Genomic DNA, 13942 nt, shown 5'->3' on the forward strand with positions numbered 1-13942 from the left:
AATACATTCAGTAGTGTTAACTTTTTTTAAAACCATAGCACCATTGCCATTGATGTGGCCCCCTGGGGTTATACCACTTCAAAGTTTGAGGGGCTTCCCCACCCGACTCAGCTCCTCCATGTGTGGTCGGAAGGAGCCCAGACTGTGGTCCTTCCCCACAGAGTCTTTGCATTGGCTGCACCAAGCTTCAGTGCATTCCTCAGCACATACTCCTGCAGCCTGGAATGTGCCAGTCGGCAGCATTCCCTTACAGACATCCCACTGTACTGGAAGACCAACAAGTTTCGGGCAGAGCAAAGGGTGTCTTTCATGGAGCTGACAATCTTCAGGCAGCAATTGATGTCTATCTCGGTGTGTGTCCCCGGGAACAGCCAATCAGAGAGTCCTCTGTTACACAGTTGCTTGGGATGAACTGAGATACAGATTCTTGCGTCCTTCTCCACACCATCTAAGCAAATCCATGGTCTACAAAGAGATGGGTGATTGTCTCTTCCCCACCGCAGCTGCCCCTAGGGCAACATGCATTGGGAATGATATTTCATCTGTACAGGAAGGATCTGACTAGGAGGGCCCCTCTCACCTCACAGAAAAAGTTCATGCAAGTGATGTCAAAACAATACATGTCATTTGATATTGCTGCACGTACCCTGTGGCCTTTGTTCACATACACATCTTACACACAATGGACCACATTGAGTGACCGAGTTCTTTAAAAAAATTCATGCTGATGGACAAATTAACATTGATTTCCAAGGCCATAATACGTAAATATGAGTTTCTGTTATAATCCTGACTTTAAAAGAAGAGAGAGGAAATAGTTTAAGGAGGGAGATCCACAGTTTAATTCCCAGACACCTAAAAGTATGACTCCAATTAAATAACAGTCAATGCTTTTTTGATGAATCAAAATATTTTTAGATCTATTATAAATGTTTGGTTAAGATATGCAACAGAAACCAAACAGAAAGTCAATGTTAGCCTTTGTTATATTGCAAAAAATTTGGTCAGTTAGTCACTTTCCTGGGATCAAGAAAAGTTTCATCATACAAGGAATATTTTGCAATAAAACTCTGATTTTAAACCACTCATGCCCAATACAAATAAAATTGGCTGAAGCTTGGCATGCTCTTGTGGCTCCACAAGGAATTCAGGTCAATATCCTTTCTTCCCCAGATTTGTCGCCCTGCTGAACAAATGGATCAGCTTGGCATTATCATGCTTGACTCAAGATGGGACAGTTCAGTGAAAACTGGAGCTATAATGACAAAGGTTTTATTTCAGCAAGGTTGATATTCAGAGCTCACACTCATCCCATCTTAAAATCCAGTGTCTAAAGGTCCAGTTAGCAGACCCCATATCTCCCATTCATTAGGTTATTCAGATGCCCAGTTTAGGTACAAAACACCGTACAATGTAGGGGATACAACTTAATTCTGGGGAGAGATTGAAACAAAATGCTGCTGATGTTGAAACCACCAGGAGTAAAGGAGCAAAACGAAAATAATTATCCCTTCATATTATCATTTAATATTCCCTGAGGAAATGAGATGTTTGAGTTATGAATTCCTTATGTTTCATATTTCCTTCTCTCTGTAATACCCAATGGAATTGAATACAGTCATCATATGTTTGTAATTCCAACCATTTCATTTCTTTCTCTAAGTGGACTAGTTTTTTTAAATATATACAGTATAAATGATGTGGAAGAAGCAAAACTAAATAGAAAATAGACATCTAAAAGCATAACTCCAATTAAATAATAGTTAATGCTTTTTTGTTGAATCAAAATATTCTTAATGACAATGCAAAGCCTCTTCCAAAATTCCATAAATACAATGACAAGGTTATATTCTTTCTTGAACTCTGTAACATAATGGATCTGATCATGGTACTATACCAGGAATCAAAAATATTTCTAGTAATCTATCATCTGCTGTTCAAGGACACAAGATGCCAAAGTTTTTTTTGAACGGTCTGAACATGGAACCAATCTGCAGTTTTGTGAACCACAAAATAAACTGTTTACCAGTGCTGCTTAGAAAAGGTCACTTTTAGTTACTTTTACTAATTTTTTTCTTATAAATATGTCTCATTCTAATGACACTTGCTGTTAACAGATGTGTTTATTGTACTTGAACGTGACCACAATCTAGATTCAATGATGGGGCCCTTGCCTCTAAATCAGAAGATTGTGGTTCACATCTTAATTCAGCGGCCCAATCAGAAAACTCTTGGGTGACAGTTCAGCGAGAATGCGCTAAGTTGTCAAAGACCTGATGAGAAATTAAGTGGAGAAATGTTTACTTTTCTAGAAGTTATCTGGTGTATCACATGATACTATTAAGGTCCACATTCACAATGTAACCCTAGGCAAGGTAGGGGATGCAATTCTGTCAATAAATAGTTTTTATTTAGTGTTTATAATTAGAATGAGAAATAGGAGTGAGGTAGGTGCAGGGAAAGTGAATCACTCGGAAGTGGGGTGAAACAAGGAAGTTTTGGAAACTTTGGTTTAACCAAATCACTACACAAGAATTTGTGATTATTTATCCCTGCTGTTTGTGGGATTGTGCTGTATATGAATCAGAAGCCCTATTTCCCTACGACACAACAGCAACTATCAATCAAACATTTTAATTGATGATTACATGACATGATATCTGAAAATGTAAAAGACAATAATGTAAATTCTTTTGAAATTACCTTTCCATTATACTATATTACCAAATCAGATTTAATAAATTAGGCAATGACATAACAGAAATGCTTCCACGGTATCTCAAAGCAAGGAGATTTTTTCATGTTGATTTTGTTATGTATCATACACTTTTGGCAGCAAATGACAACGTCCTGAGGTTTGGCGCTGGGAAAAATGTCTTGATTTGACACCACTGGGAGATGTTCTGGTTTAGCAGCATTTCTCTCAAGAGGAATTTAACATTTTTTTCCTAAGGTAAGATTTGTAAGGCCATGGTGGAAGAGTGGGGGAGTGAGATTAATTGAATAGCTCTCTTCAAGAGCCTGTAGAAGCACAAAGCCTTCCTTCTACACTGCAAAATTGAATCAGAAATTACGGAAAGGGGATATTGGCTTTGAGAGGCATCAGGGAGGAAGGTAGCTCTGGTATCATTACAGACAAGAGTAATTTGGAAAAAAAAAGTTTCAAAGAAAGTTCCTCAAGAAAACTAGAGTTTGGGAGAAAGAGGTGAAGAAGCAGGGAGCTGTTGACCCTGGTGATCAGTTGTGAGGGAATTAGCAGTCATAGGCCTAGAAACAAGTAGCCTTGATGTGTGATGTGTTCCTGCTCCCAAGTGGTGCTGTAATGACATTGCCCTTACCTTTACACCTCCTTGAACCTGTCAGCTTCCCAAGATTTAGAGAAGAGATATGCACGAGTTAAACATGAATAGCTTGCTAAAAATAAAGGCGCTCAGCTTCCTTGAAGGCTATTACTGACTGAACCACTTTCAAAGAGTTAGCAGAATAATAGAAAATTTGACAATGATTTTCACGTCCTTGGCGGAAAGCATCCAGCAACGTATCATGTCAAAAGTTAGTTTAAAACATGAAATAGTTCAAGCTTAATGTTCTTTCCACTTAGAGAAGACAGTGTTGGCTATTACAAGAGGTATAGTAAGCTTCCTTAAGTGGAATTAGTGACCAAGTTTGAAGATAATTCAGTAATTCAGTAGTTACTATTACTAGCGACAGGTTTATTTTAAAAATAAAGTTCCTGATATATTTAATTAATTGTTGATTTCTCTGTAATGTTAAGCAGCAACAAAAGAGCATCAGTCTGAGTGTGGGCACTGGGTTATCAGAAGGGCCCAATTAGCTCCTCTTTTCTTTCCTGATTTATTTGCAATTTTTCTCTTTTTCACAGCTTCCATCGGGAGGCTCCTATTGAATCTGTTCCAGCACTCTACATGGATACCAAATCTGAGCTGTCATTTGCATAAAATCTGTTTTGCCTTTTTTATTTTGGAGCTGGTGTAACCTTGGAACACTTGCTTCCTCAAGGCTTCTTTTAACATGTAAAGATCTCTCTGCTGCTCCATTTGAAGCAGTATGATAGAGGAATCAATGAATGTTTGATGCTGTTGCAGAGCGTAAAACTCTTAAATAAATGAAAAGTCCATTGTCAAACATTAATTATTCCAGTGTTCCATGTGCACTATAGATCCATCTCAACTTGTGCAGAGAACATTCTGTTGTCACACAAATACCTTTATACCTGAGCAATCCATTTTGAGTGCATTTAAATGAACATAGTCAGAATCTTTTCTCCCCAGGGTAGAAATGTCAAGCATTGGAGTATGTGCATTTAAGGTGAAAGGGGGACTTTTCAAAGGAGATGTGCAGGGCAAGTTTTTGTTTTACACAGAGAGTGGTAGGTGGCTGGAACAAGCTGCTGAGGGGAGTGGTGGAAGCAGGTAAGATAGTGGTAATTAAGAGGCTGCCAGATAACACTTGAATATGCAGGGAATGGAGGATATGGATCACATACAGGCAGAAGAGATTTAGTTTAATTCAGCATCACGTTCAGAGCAGACATTGTGGACTGAAGGGCCTGTTCCTGTGCTGTACTGTTCTATGTGTAAGGAAATGTTAGCTTTCTGCCTTTTCCCTGGAGTTCTGGAAGGTCCCACGATGTCTAGAATAGTGGAGCGCTGCTCAAAGGTAAGAAAACATTTTCTTATAACCTGACATTTTCTGTGATGCTGCCAATATGTTGATGTTCAAATAGCCTTGTTGCCAATTGCAATGCCTCCCAAGATGGACCTCGTTTCTAATGGAATTCTGGTAGGTTCTACTTACTATACCAGTTATAGGACACAAGAGTTTCAACCAAGGCTGATAATTCAACATCCAACTGCAAGGAACTCCCTTACATGAAACTCATAAGCAAGACACTGGTATCATGTCCTCTAACTACAGGTCTTCCCGCAGCTTACAAACACCCAACTTATGTACAGCCTGGACATACAAACAAGCATCTGGGAGACCAGCGCTGTGGATTTGCCGGCTGGTGTGGGAAAGCAGGTACCTTCCACTGTGTGTTTGTGGCCGCATTTCCAAATTGCAAACTGTTCAGGTTACGAATGGTTCACAGGAATGGAACCCTCCTGTAACCTGGGGATAACGTGTACATACAAATACACCAGATTCCTAATATATTACTAAGTTTGCCCTTCATAAATCAGTGAAACCCTTTCTTCCTGATGCTTAGCCTTATTACAAGCCTCCTTCAGTGTCATAATTGTGAAGGTGTATGTTTTAGAATGAGGTCACAATTATCTCACAGTGAAGGTTGGAACTGCTTTCTTACTAGCCCCTCTGACAACATAAGCAAGGCTCTGAGTCCTCAGTCTCTTGTCGATTGCAAGCAATGAGCCTGTTGCAGGTCCATGCACATTTTGTTTCTGCATTTTCATACTTATCACCATAAAAACCGACCTTATCATTTTCTGAAGTTAGCTATGCAGTTTGAATCTGAGAGAGAGATCCTTCAGCAGAAGGAAACTAGGACCAACTGTATGGAAATGTAAAATGGGGTTGGTGAGTCTAAGTAACTGTGGCTTCTTCCATACTTTTAGGTCACTTGTTCATCATTGTCTTAGATGCCTCCATCTCCTGGATCCCTACTGATCTTTGACCTTCCTCTTTCACTGCAGTTAACTTAAGCACAAATCTTTCCTGAAAACTTGTCTGCTCTGACTCTGACCCACCATCATCACAGCCCCAACCCCTTCCCTCACCATTGCCCCAGTGTTGCTGGCAAATTTTTCAACCAGCATTAATCTGTGCATTGGGGAGGTGGGTGATGGTGGGGAGTGGCTGATGATGGCATTGACGGCATGAATTAAAGAAGAAAGCTTAACAGGATTTTATTGGGAACTCCAGTGAAAGAGGTGGGGTAGCATTAAGAAGTGAAGGATGAGGACAAAGAAGTCTGCCAATGAAAGGCTGGAGAGATTGATGGGTACCATGTCCTCATAAATTGGACCCAGAGGAACAAAATGCATTTGTGAGTCGGGTTCATTGTGGGAATGTCACACTTCAAATTCAAAAGAGACTCTACTTTTTGCTGTGATTAAAAATATGTTAATTTTGGAGTATTCGGCACAGTACTCCAAAATTTCGGCACGGTAGTGTAGCGGTTAGCGCGACACTATTACAGCGCCAGCGATCAGGGTTCGATTCCCGTCGCTCTCTGTAAGGAGTTTGTACATTCTCTCGTGTCTGCGTAGGTTTCCTCCGGGTGCTCCACTTTCCTCCCACATTACAAAGATGTACGGGTAGGTTAACTTGGGTTTAAAATGGGCGGCGCGGACTCATTGGGCCGGAAGGGCCTGTTACCATGCTGTAAATAAAAATTTTTTTAATAAGTATCAAAGTACTAAACTTGCTTTATATTTGACATATGGATTATTTTAGCTATATGGAATGATACTAATGCACAGTTAACCCAATGTTTCCGATGCAGGAAGTGCACCAGTTTCTTGCTTCAGTATTTGCATGCAGCTTGTGTTAATCATGCCCTCTTTGGCTTATGGCTCAATTTCACAAGGGGTCAGCGTCACTTCAAGCCGGATTGCAGTGCTGTATGTCAGCCTGTAGCACCTGCTGCATTCTGATCTGGGAGACATACAGGAATGGCAAAATGCGGAAGCAAGCAGGGTCCACAATTTTCTTGGAAACATTGGTGCAGGAAGTGGAGAGGAAAAGAGGTATCCCGTTTCCACAGTGGAGTCAACAGGACCCTCCAGGCAGACAGAGGAGGCAGGAGATTGCTGTGACTGTCAGTGCCAAGAGTTAAGTCCCAATGGCCTGGACAAAGTGTAGTAAAAGTTTTAATAGTTTCATTCACATGGTCAAAACCAGAAAGTGTATCTCATATCACAAGCACATCACTAGCCTTAGCAACTGCTCTGTGCACCATACAAACGCTCTATTGATCAGGACTCCTGACTGACATTATGTTCCAAAGCACTTACATACACTTAGCACAGCTGCCTCTTCTGCAGCGTGTCATTCAGCCAAGTTGCCTAACCAACACAGCCCTCGTTAATATAGAAAGCTTCAGCACCTTAATTTTAGCGATGGAGATACTCCTGTTGCATTTTTACATAATATAGGCAGTGGTGATAGTAATATAGGAGGTAGTTGGAGAGATGAGGAGTTGTCCCATTGGTCTGGTTTTCCTGTGCAAGGGGTTGGGATAGTATGTTTAAAAAATGATCCAATTTTAAGTGAGTGGATGAAGGGATTTAGTTCTTTTGCCGAGGCTAATTTTTAATCAACTCTCTGTTATTAAGAATTTATCCAGTGAAATGCAGTCTTGCTCCCACAGAACAGGGGAATATATCATTGCAAGCAGCAGTGACTAACTGGTGGGAAACAGGCATGGCTGCATCACCTGACCGCCAAGACATCCAGAGTGAGTAGAGCAATGATTGCCGTGCCCTCAACCAGCACTAGGGCTGAAACCAGAGGGTGGCAGTATACCCATACCTACTCCTCCCTTCTCGCAACCCATTACCTACCTTAGTCATTAACCCCTGATGTTCAAGCTGAGAATGGTGTAAAATTGCTCCCCGTACTTCTCCTGTACCCCACTCCCCTCATTATACTGCAGCTTTCTCCTTACAAATATCCAAGAACAATCTGACCACTTGGTGGAAGAGCCAGACAGTGTAGGATGCATTGTCCTGGCAGCAGCTTGGCAGAGCCCAGATCTTCCATCTTCTCTCAGGAGGGTGGCTTTCATGATCTCATCACTGTCATTCTGCCAGTGTTTTTGTTGCTGCCTGTCAGCCAGTCAGCTCAGACTGCTTCCATTCATGCCAAGGTGGTGCAGGCCATCCAGAATAAACTTCAGGAGGCCGTCCCTGCAAGGTGTACAGTCCTTGAAGGTCACCTGCCTTCCACAAGCTCTGCTTCAGCCGCTGAGCTTGCACTGCCTAGGACCAGGAGCCCAGGGAGACAAAGAATAAAGACATTCGCAAGGGTGATTGGTTGGCTCATGCATGGCATGCAGTATTGTTTGATCTTTAAACTTTGTCTGAAATGTTTATTTAGTGTTAGTTTTCATTGCTAAGCAAACAGAGGGAGCTGTCACCGACAGAGGGAGATTGGACATGGGGTTGTTGGAGAATGGACAACAGAGTTGTTTTACATTGGTATCATAGACAAATGAGTTGCTCATGGACTCCTTGGCAGAAGGGAGCCATTGAAGTTGACTTCACCAACCCCCACCCCAGCAACTGTTACCATATTAGCTGGCGGCATGAACTGATCCCTTATAATAGCAGGGTTGTTCAACAATTGGCACAAGTCTTGATCCATTCTGCCGAGCATTGCAGGATTCCATTAGAGCAGAAGTAGCACCATGCCAGTGGTCCTCACTGTATCATTTTATGTGACAGGGTGGCATTCGTTGTATGCACGTTAGCCATGTGTGCACACCAGAGTCAAGAGCCATGTCACCAAGAGATGGGTCCTGTCACCCTGGAGACTCCCATTGGTTTGTTGTGGTAGCTCAAATATAGTTGACTGAAAACAACTTCAAGACTCCTGCCAGAATATCAAACACTGACACACAAGATGCATTCGCTGTGACAATCCAGATACTGAGTGAATGGAATCCTTGTTAGTTGAGCTACCTCTCCAAGTTGATGTGGGTGTGTGCCCTCCTGTGAAGCAACCTGAGTGCAATTAACGGCACCCTGAATCATGGAAAAACTTGCAATCCAAGAAAAACTGAATGTGAAAAATTTCACCTAACAATCGCTGGCAAAAAGGATCAATGTTGCTGCACAGAACTTTCCCAGTTACCCACCCCGTAGCCCCACTGAGCAACCTCCTGCCACACCTCTGGAAGAATTTGTAGTTCCTTCACTGGCCTAATCAGCCATCTCAGAACCCACAAAACCAGAGAGGAAGTAAGCCATTCTCAACCCTTAAGGACTGCCAAAGAAGAGTGCATCTGTTTCGAACTACTGCTCAAGAGCATGCTACCTCTCAAAGATTAAGCAGTACTGTTTGAAGAAGCATATACATTTCTTCCAGTATCCTGGTCAAAAATTGTTCCTCAATGACTCAGCCAAAAAGAGATTTGGAATTGTTACAAATGTTGTTTTCAGCTCTGACAATGACTGCACTTTACTCTTTCTCACTGCTACGAGATATTTTTAAAGGACATGAAAAAACACAACATAAATCTTCATTATAGATTGCTTTTCCTTTAAAATGACCAGATAACATTTAAAAAGTCACTTAAACTATTGTTTGTTGAGCATCGATGATGTTTCAAAAGCAAATTAAATTTATAATATTTTCATTTTTACAACTTGGCAACAAAATCTTTTCACTGTATCTCAGTACATGTGACAATAATAAACCAATTACTTGAACCACAAATAAGTGGCTAATTTTAAGTGTTCTGCCATGTTTACCTGAACCTTCTGATCCTGTTTCTTTCACACCATCGTCCCTGCTCCATGTTTCCTCTTTAAAACCCCGAAAAGCAATGTTAGTAGGTAGGCCTCATGACTAGCTTTTACTCATTCCTTTTTTGTCAGTGTGTTGGTCTGAATAAACTTCCATCCTGCTGGATATTAAAGTTGATTATTAACTATTAATGTCAGTCAGTGAAAGCCATTTTGAATTGGATAACGTCCTGCTTTCATCGTGTAAGATATAATAGCGCAGTAATTATTTTTAGTTGATTTTGAGGTCAACTAGTCTGTCAAAGTGACACCTAACATGAGGGAGGAAAAAATATTGCCAAATCATGTCACTTCAAAAACAAAAGTAAGTATTCAACATTTATTTTAATAAGCTGGAACATGTAGTTTGGAAAGGAATGAGTTTTTTTGATGGGTTTGCAACAGTTGCATTTGCACTAAAGCTGTCCACAACTGAATGACTTTAATCCATAGAATCCCTTTCTTGTAGCAAAAGTGGCTTCATAGAAGCATTATCATAGATTTAATGCCAAGTCATGTGAAGGAGCATCAAAGTAGGTGGGCAAACACTTGGTCAAAATGGTTGATTTTAAGACGTGTCCTAAAGAAGAAAAGGGAGGTACAGAGGCAAAGAATAAGGGAGGTAACTCCAGAGGTTGAGACCTTAACAGGTGAGAGCACAGCCACAATTGTGGAATAATTAAATCCAAGGAAAACCAAGAGGTCAGACTCAGAGGAGTGCAGATATCCCAAAGCCCTGCAGACTAGAATATCCCATATCTTGTTGCTCACTGACCTTTGGCTGAGGTGTCATATGTCCTTCTATCAACATTCAGAATGCTTCACTCCCAGTTAAAGACACACCTCTGTTGACCTTAATCTCCATAGGTTAAGGCATGTAATTGTCCCATTGCTAAGATATATCAATTGCACCATTAACTCTTCTGCAATCCTCATTCAGGGCATATACACTTTGTGGGAAGGATATCAATGAATGTGCTGCCATCTTAGCACCTTGTTCTTTGTGGCTCAAACAACTGGAATTCCCTCCACTCTCTCTCCTGCTCCTCTCCCTCCAGCATTTTCTTCAAATGGATATTTGTCCAACAGAGTCACAGATCCATGAATTCCAAGCTGGTTAACTGATCAGTGCAGTGGTCAGCCAATGCATGTGTCCTGATAACCTGGGTGCAATTCAACACAACCACCTACAAATGGCAAAACCAGACCAAGAACAAGCAGAGGCAACTTACTCTTCAGACATGCCAAGTGTCAGGGATGGAGACTGCCTCAGCCTATGAGTCCCCTGAATGGACTTGTGATCTTGCAATATAGATATATCATTTCTGACACACTGATTTATGCAATTGTTTTGGAAGTACTTATTGGTATTGGTTTATTATTGTCACTTGTACCAAAGTAGAGTGAGAAACTTGTCTTGCATACCGATCGTACAGGTCAATTCATTACACAGCGCAGTTACATTGAGTTAGTACAGAGTGCATTGAGGTAGTACAGGTAAAAACAATAACAGTACTGAGTAAAGTGTCACAGCTACACAGAAAGTGCAGTGCAACAAGGTAGATCGTGAGGTCAGAGTCCATCTCATCGTATAAGCTCTTAGAACCTAAGAGTTTAATAATAAATTGGAACAAGAGTAAGATCTCTGGCCCTTTGAGCCTGTTCTGCCATTCATCAAAATCACGGGTGATCTATCTCACTGCCATTTTCCAGCACTGTGTCCGTATCCCCCAAATCCTTTACCGGTCCTCCCTCAGTAATGAATGCCTGATTTACAGATAATCCATACATACTAATGACTGTTTGGGAGACTTGTGGGATGGATTTGCTGACTGCTGCTTGGCTGCGGGCATCTTCTGCCACCTGGGAACTCAGCTGGCGGTTGCATTTCTGTCTAACAAACCATCTAGGTCGCGAGCGATTCACAGGAACAGAACCCTGCCGTAACCTGGGGTGGACCTGTAATGTCTATGAATCTCAGTTTTGTATTATTTTGTATTATTCCTGATACAGCAACATGCCATCCCTGGAACCAGTCTTGGGAACCTTTATTTCACACCCTCTATTGACAAGTACATCCTACCTTAGATAAGGAGACCAAAAGTGTAGTATACACTTCAAGACTCTAAACTCTTGTAATAAAGGCTAACATATTATTTCGCTTCCTAATTGATGATGTACCTGCATGTTGGCTTTACGTGTGGGCATACCTGGGTCTCTTTGAACAACAACACTACCCAATCCCTCACCTGTTAACAAATTTTCTGTTTCCATTATGTGCATCCAACATTTTTCCACATTATATTCCAACTGTCCTTGCCCACTCACTCAGCTTGTCCATATCCCCTTGAAGCCTCTTTGCATTCTCCTTTGTATTCACAATCCCACCAATTTTAAGGTCATTAGCATACTTGGAAATGTGATATTTGGCCTCCTCAGATCCATACAGTCATTAAAGAAAACTTATGGGCACCATATTAACAGTGTTCAAAGGCCGCAGCTAAAGCTGAAAAGAAATAAACCGTGTTCATATTGTGTTTCTGACCTCAGAACAATCCAAAGCACTTTGTAGCCAATTATGTTCCTTTGAAACATGATCACTCTAATTGTGCCTGCAGCCAGCTCCCACACAGAGCAATGTGATCTGTGTTAGTAGCCAGGACACCAGGGAGAATTATCCAGCTCTTCATTGAACCTGTAAGATGCAATCTTTAAATCTCCACTTGAATTAAGGAGGCTAGAGCTTAGTTCATAGTTTCAGCCAAAAGGCAGCTCCTCCATTGGTGTCACACCTTCTCAGTACCACATTTGAGTGCCAGCCTAAATTTTGTGCTCAAGACATAAATTGATTTGAATGTAGAGATGTTTAAATTCAGATGCATCAATCCTACCAATGAACCAAGGATCTTAATGTTATTTACTTCTATTAGCACATTAATTAAAATACATTTGGACAGGTACATGAATAGGAAGGGTTGAAATGGATATTGGGCAATTGGGACTAGTTTATATGGGTATTTTGGTCAGTGTGGATGAGCTGGTCCAAAGGGCCTATTTCCATGTTATATGACCGTATGACTAAAATTATTGAATGGTAAAAGTGTTAAACATCAATGTATAAACAGGGAGTTTATATACTGCCCAACATTAGTACACTGCACGCAAAACAGAGGTTGGGACTCAGGCATCATAATAATGATTGGAGAATTACATACTCCAAAATTGGGCCACTAATGAATGTTTGGATAGCGTAATCATGGGGTTAAATTAGGATTAAGGGCTTTGGAAATAGGGTGGAGGTTTGTGATGTTTCCTGGAGCTATCATCAAATTTTAAGGGTAGGGATTGTGATCCTAGGGGAGGCATCAAGACCTTGGAATTGGGAAAAATAAGAGGATAGAATGGAATTGGAGGTCCCAGGGAAGCAGTTAGAGAAGGGAATAGGATGCAGGGAACTTGGGATCAGTAGTTCAGGAGCCTAGACATCAGGATCCAGAGCCACAGTGACTGGAAATGGCAACAACATGTTTACAAATAGGGTGTTCGACCAACATTGCAGCAGGAACCAGAAACTGATCACGTGAACCTTATTTGCGTGAGGTCAAGCTGGGGTGGAGAGTTTTTGTATTTGCAGTCATGACCTATTGCCTGCTTCGAGCATTGAGAAGGACAGCTGTTGTTTATCCTCACCCACTTTGGCTGGTAGCACTCTTCAGATGGGGAAAACACACCTTTCCTGGCCATCATTTGGCCCAAATAAAACCCAATGTGTCTTTTACCCCTCACCATTTTATTGAATAATCACATTACAAATAAGGTTAAGAATAAGTTTAAGGCTCTTTATTACATTCCAACAATCTTTCATTTGATTAATATCATTGCTTCAGCCCAACTTTCAAGATGTTTCCTCTCAGCTTTCTATAAAAGAACTATAAACAAAAGAACCAGGGACATTTCCTCTAAATTATGTCCCCATATGGTTTTAGTTAAATAGAACTTACAAGATTGTTTTCTGCTGCAAAGCAGTAAATTATTATGATGTCTACACACTTCTAGTAGGCATAGTGATAAGAAAGTCAAAAAGGTTGCAGCTTGAGTTTCATAATATTATAAAATAGGGAAAACAGGAACATAGGAAGGGGACATATAAACATCTAAAGCCAACACCTGCACCTCTTCTCCATGTTTCCCTTCTTGTATCTATATCATTGACCCATGGCCAAGGGTGTGTCTAATCATACCGTATCACTAATGTAGTCATGTGTACAATAAATGCAACAAAAACACCTTACACAACAACAGTGTAAAAATTCCAAAATACATAATTGCAAATTATGACATGATTGGAATTTGGTGCAGAGGAAATATGGGGAAAAATAGAACACAGAACATAGAACAGCACAGCACAGGAACAGATCCTTCAGCCCATGGTATTGTGCTGAACTAATTAA

Source organism: Pristis pectinata, chromosome 3, assembly GCF_009764475.1.
Source record: "Pristis pectinata isolate sPriPec2 chromosome 3, sPriPec2.1.pri, whole genome shotgun sequence".
In the NCBI taxonomy this organism is placed as follows: domain Eukaryota; kingdom Metazoa; phylum Chordata; class Chondrichthyes; order Rhinopristiformes; family Pristidae; genus Pristis; species Pristis pectinata.